Source organism: Xenopus laevis, chromosome 7L (genome assembly GCF_017654675.1).
Source record: "Xenopus laevis strain J_2021 chromosome 7L, Xenopus_laevis_v10.1, whole genome shotgun sequence".
NCBI classification, from domain to species: domain Eukaryota; kingdom Metazoa; phylum Chordata; class Amphibia; order Anura; family Pipidae; genus Xenopus; species Xenopus laevis.
The window spans coordinates 75440340-75447189 of record NC_054383.1 but is presented as its reverse complement, the minus strand read 5'-3'; positions in this window follow the sequence as shown (position 1 = coordinate 75447189).

The window sequence follows — 6850 nt, the reverse complement described above, 5'->3', positions numbered from 1 at the left end:
AGTTTTGCCATTGCCTTAGGTGTGTGTTTAGTATGCATCATATAATTTCAAGGATTTTATAAATTCAAAAATTCAGGTATTTCTTTAGTTGCCTTGTGCCCTTGCTTTGGGCTACAGTACTCCTAACATAGCTAGGAGTGGGAGACTGTAACATGTACATATAATGCATTATGGTAATGACAGATAGGGAACTTTGTTGCCCAAAGAAAATAATTTATCCTGCAGGTGACAAAGTGCCTGAATATAAGTTTTGATACAAAATAACCAAGATCACTGCACAGTTTGCATATTGCAGTCCAATGGGAAAAAGTAGATCAGCACATGTAAAGTGTTCCACATGCAGTGATCTCCAATAGTCATTTTTTGGGCACTTTGTCTTGGGCGACTGCCCTGTGTGTGATGGTAACTGCAATCCAAAAATTGCACTTTGCACATGTGCCTGTGTTTATAAATGAGCTCTTTCCCATTGAGAACAGGATCTATTAGATGGCTGTATGTATAGCTGTAAAGGTCACAAAACTATAGTTTTCAAATGTAAAAATGTTTTTCATAGTTGTTAGCCAACAAATAATGTATGTAACGCTTTCTTGGGCTATTCAGCACACAGATAGTTAAAGGTGTCCAGCTAGTGTATGAGCATGGGTTACACTGCGAAACTACACTCAGGGCAGAGCCTTCGCTAAATGGAAGCTTCCCCTTTAAGATGTTGTAGAACTACAACCCACAGGCTAATTAGTGTAAAATAGATGAATTGGACGCCAGGAGGTTCTTGAGTAGTAAAACAGGTGAACGTATTTATTATGCACAAAGGCAAACAGGCCTTGTGGGAAAGCTACTGCCTCCTACAATCCTTGTTGGAGCGACAACTGCTCTTTCTGCTACACCTCTCTGTCTTACTCTACTAGAGAGTCTATTACAGGAGCTTACTATGCTAGCTGTTCCTCGTTCACGGGGTTACCTGGTCCCCGGCTTAAGCACCAAAGGTGTCAGGTCCCTTTGGGGTAAATTACTTACTGGGGCCTATGGTGATCCCAGGCTCAATGGAGATCACCTAGCAGCAGCACCAGGAGCCAAAGAGGAAGAGGCCACTCCCTGCACAACACTATATAGCAGTGTGGCAGGAGAGTGTCATTACACTCTTTTTCCAATAGGTGAGGTGGTTACACTTAACCAATTGCAAGGGCTTGTGCCCAATAACAAAGGATAAGAGAACTACATAGAAAAGGTAGGGGATTAACTCTATAGTATATATAATATCCTATAGGTCCCTACATCACATACTGCTTCTGTCTTATATGTATATTTATGATCATTATCAAAATAAGTCTAGAGTGTGAAGGTCCCTAAGCAGAGAATCATACAGTATATTTTATAATAAAAAAGAACCAAAATAATTTCTTGTCTCACACACAGGTTTACTCCGTTGGATTCTTAGTATTAATGCAGAATTGATGCTGCAGGTTAATGCAGTGCCTCTTAGTATTTCACAAAGCCATTCCTTGCCAGAAATTACTTCCTTCATAAGGAACTTGAGGACAGTGAAAGTATGTAGTACTTGAAGCAGAGGGATATTGCATGTGGAGTCAGTGCCACAAGGAAAGGCATGTTATAGGACGTGAGGGGATATTCATAGTGGCCCAACGTTCTTATACTAGGGATTGCTTCTACAGGTGCAAGCACAGTGACCTTATGACAAGCTCATACTGTAATTTGGCCTGTCTATGCAATGAAGACTTGGCAATGACTTTGTCACTCAGGCAGAATCTTGATACCTAAGAGAAAATACAACGTGTTTGATGGCACACACAGTGTAAATCCACCAGATTTTGAGAATATGACTCCAGACTAAACAAAACATCAACTTCAAATAGCCTGCATGCACTACAGCATAGCATTGTAAAAGATGGAAGGGCCTGTATACCTTTACTTTTTATTTTTCATATGAATATATCTAATTCAATTAAGGTCTTAAAGTATATATATAGAATATCATGTAAAGCAAGGCACTCACAGATCTTAAAATATGGTGAAAAAGAGATAACGTTTGTTTGTTATTCCAACATTTCGGTCTTCCTTGAGACCTTTGTCAAGGTAACAACAGAGTGAAAAAATTCAAACCTTATACCCCTCCCCTTGAAAATGGCACCAAAATGTGTGTAATTAGTTGCTAAGAAACCATGTGTGGACCAATGATCACATTGTAGCCATGGTATTGTAAAAGCAGTGATATTTGTTATAAAATAATGTAACTTAAAGTGTGATAATCACAAATTAAAAACAAAACACATATCAAAAAAGCCATAACCAATAAAATATACTGGCAGACATAGGACATATTGTAAAGAATAAACCTCAACAGAAAGGGGGCATGGCCTGCAGCCGAGCATGGTGGACGTGTGATCTAGTGTCTCCTCTTACTGAACATGGGCAAACACAGCAAACTTAAAGAATCTGCCTTGGAAGACTCCAAGACTCCTAAAGTGAGTGAAGTACAGCGCTCGCTGAACGCCAAGATACAGTCGAGACGGCTTCAAATTCTTTAATACACTCACACACTGCTCAGAATAAGTTGCTTTATTCTATACAAAAGCATATGGAGGACTTGGACAATCGAGGCAGACACTGTAATCTGTGCATTAGAGGCCTTCCAGAGCAAGTAGACGGAGCGAGTCTCCAGGACACAGTAATGGAAATTTTCAATCAAATACTGGAACAACCAGACACAAATCAAATTGATTTGGAACGGGTTCATAGGGCACTGAGGCCTAAAGGATTACCCACGGACAAACCCAGAGATGTGATCTGTTGTCTAACCAGATACCCGGTGAAGGAGGAAATTCTGCAAAAAGCCAGAAAGATGCAGGCTATCCCTTTTCAGGAGGCACATCTGATAATCCTCCAGGATTTATCATGGTCTACCCTACAACACCGGCGATTGCTTTGACCCCTCCTTGCAGCGATCAAAGAGAATAATCTCTCCTTTAGATTGGGATATCATTTTAGTCTACGAGTAATCAACAATGGCCAGTCCTTTGTGCTTACTGGCCCGGAAGACCTGGCCCCGTTTCTTACTGGATTAGGGCTCACGGCAGTGGATCTATTTGAATTGTTGAAATTCTGCTATATGCCAAAAATACCACTTTTTTTTTTAATCGAGAGCCATGGATCGAGGTGACAACGCCTAAAGGACATCGAAAGAAAAACAAGATCACTCTGGCCAAAGACAAGTTGCCAGAGGGATGAGTATAAATCATGTAATTTACCACTTTCCAGTTATTTAGGCCTTTTGTTTTAGCCCAGTTTTCTTTAAGCTTCGATTGAGGAGCACAGTTCAGATTGAACGGTTATGTTTCTTTTATCATCTCCTCGATATATATAATGGTTCAACTTTTTGCTGGATGGTAAAGAAAAAAAACTTTTTATATTTGTTTTCAACACTATCTGGATCATAAAAATTCCGGAGACGTTATAACACCACACTTGACTCTCCACCCCCAAAGGGATTTGGTATCTATAGAGGGAGATACTGGTTGTCGTCCCTCTTGGTGCCTCTCATCTGAGAGGACGATTCTATAAAGTTTATTTTACATGCTATTTTCTCTGTTAGATGTTTGATCAATGTATTGTAATATTATGATTTCAATTTTGCTTATCCCTTCCCCTCTCCCCATTTTTTTATTTGGTACACATTTATACTGTTTACTTACGAACTGTATATTTGTATTGTGTATTGACGGGTATTACTGCAAATACTGGAATAACGTTTATTTGTGAAATGTGATACATGTAACAGTAGATCATTTACAGAATTGTCAAATATTTTGTCTCAATAAACATATTTGAATATGAAAAAAAAAAAACCTCAAAGGAAAGTTAAGAGTAAAGACTTAAGTGTCTAGAAACAGCAGGGAAGATATATTGTTGTAACTGAACTGTTCTTAGTAAGATACCTGAAGTTTGCAGTAAAGGCATTCATGGGCTTGTTTTTCTCTGTCATCTTTTATCATATTACACACTTAGGTAAGCAGAAGAGGAGTGACATCATCACTACTTAATTGCTGATCATTAGGTGTCGGGGGGGAGGACTCAATATCCCACATCCTAGTTTAGCCAAATCACCAAATCGCCAAAGTACAAAAAAAGTGTAAAAATTACATTCATTTTAATTACATTTAAATTTGAATTAGCAGATATAATAGGTGTGTATCCTAAGTTGCTATAAGGTTGCACGGCTCACCCCTTTCTGTCCCCAAGTTTACAAAGAGTAAAATAAGGTCATACGATCGCTACCAGACCAGATATGTGCCAATTCCCACTGAGCTGCTAGATCAAAAAACAATGGTGGTACTTACTGCAGAGGTGTACGGGCCTCATAAAGGTGAGAACCCCTAGCGTCAGCACAATGTTGTTAGGGTTGCATCACATAGCAACCACCATATTTATCTATTATCACCTGGCCCCCATTGCTCACCTGGCTTGCTGTGGCTTATGGGAGTTGCAGGCACTTGTGGGTTGCACTGCTGACTACTATTGCAGGCTAGTGTCACCCCCCATTAATGCCATATTGATCCATATCAACTGCCACTTGTTTGCAGGGGCCCTACAGGTAGTTCAACAAGTGCAAGTACACTTGCAGAATAGATTAGTACCCCCCCGCAGGGTACCTCTAATTGTAGCAAGGTGGTGTTATCCAGCTAGCTGTCCCAACAGGGTAAATGACACCTTACCAATATCAACATAAATGACCAGGGGCACGCCTGCTTCCCCATCACTCTTAAACGCCCTAAGAATGGGGAGGTGACAGGGGTTATACAGACATGCTGAATGGTAGCTTAGTTTTATGTGCCAGCACTTAATGGCACACCTATTATATCTGCTAATCCAAATTTAAATGTAATTAAAATTAATATAATTTTTATACTTTTTTATATATTGGTGATTTGGTTAAACTAGGATATGGGATTTTGAGTCCTCCCCCCCTGACACCTAACGATCAGCAATTAAGTAGTGATGATGTCACTCCTCTTCTGCTTACAAACAGTTCAGTTACAACAATATATCTTTCCTGCGCTTTATTGACACTTAAGTCTTCTCTTCTAACTTTCCTTTGAGGTTTATTCTTTACAATCTGTCTGTTTCTTAGCAACTAATTACACACATTCTGATGCCATTTTCTAGGGGAGGGGTATAAGGTTTGAATTTTTTCACTCTGTTGTTACCTTGACAAATGTCTCAAGGAAGACCGAAACGTTGGAATAAGAAATAAACTTTCTCTTTTTTACCATATTTTAAGACCTTTGAGTACCTTGCTTTACATGATATTCTATATGACTTTTATGCAGTGTGCACACAGGCCTTTTCTGGGAGTGCAGCTATTGTTCCAAAAAGGGACTAAGTTTTCATTTCTAATGTTAACTAAATCTGTTGCGATAGTAATGTTTATATTATACACAATATGTAGAACTGTAGTATGAATGTGGAACAGATCCAAAACGGCAGTCGAACTGCAGAAAATCCGTTTATTGGGGAGTGTACAACATGTTTCGGGACAAGCCCTTTATCAAGTGTCTGACACTTGATAAAGGACTTGTCCCGAAACATGTTGTACACTCCCCAATAAACGGATTTTCTGCAGTTCGACTGCCGTTTTGGATCTGTTCCACATTCATACTACAGTTCTACATATAGATTTGGGTTATCGGACACAGGATACCCGTGGACAGGTCTGATCTAATTTTGTGGTGAGCTCCTTTCATACTAAATTGTGTATATTATACACAACACTATACTTTCTCCACTAGTGCCTGTAGCATAGCACTAATTAACCCATGTCAAAGAAGTGTGAGAATAGAGATACTTGGCTGGTATGCAAGTTATGACATCACTACTGGCAAGGATGATGGACAGTATACTGTATATTTAGCCAGGCTGTGGATTGAAAGAAGAAAGACAATGCTTAAAACTCATCTCAGATGAGCAATACTTTACTATTGTGTAGTTACTGAAGTCCAGGCATTTTTTCATATTGTGACTAGTTCTGGTCTTCTTTTTTATTTGTACAGTTCCAAAATAAAATGTCAGTAGCCAATAAAGCCATTTCCCCATGACACACTTGATGCATACTCAGTTCATTAACTCTTACTTGTATAAATCAGTTGTTGCCATTTTCATATGCCAAATAATGACATTCTATGAATTAATAAACTTGTTCAGTGTGGCATACTCAAAGTTTACTGTTAACAGGATTAAACAACTTGTGCAAGCAGGGTTCGGACTGGCCTGCCGGGGCACCGGGAAAAAAGCCGGTGGGCCCCGGCATTGGCGGGCCCTAGGCCCTCTAATTACAGTCGCAGCATGCATTTTACTTTTTTTTATACAATTTTTTTAAAAAAGTTACCCGCTGTACTGGGCTCCCTCCCTTCCCCTGTCCAATCCACTCACATTGGCGCGCGCACCCACCCATCTCTCAACCATTGTACAAGTCTTATTATCAGCTACTTAAACATTTGTTGGAGGTTATTTCTGTTATAGGAGGTTCTGATCTACAATGAGATGAAATCTAGATCACCAATACACAAACTGGAAAACAGTGAGATATTGATCAGTGTGGCATAATGTAAGCCTTCATAATGTACACATCATGCCCTTACTTTTATAATCTTAACCATAGAATTAAATGTATGGAAACACCACACAAGCAAACCTTTTTGTGGCACAATTTTTAGTGGCCTGGATGATGCCTCTACTATATTAAATTTGAATTTTAACATTACTTATATATTTATTTTTACTAACAGTGACTAGAATGTGTTGGTCAATGCTGTGGGGTTATATGTCAAAATCATGTTTA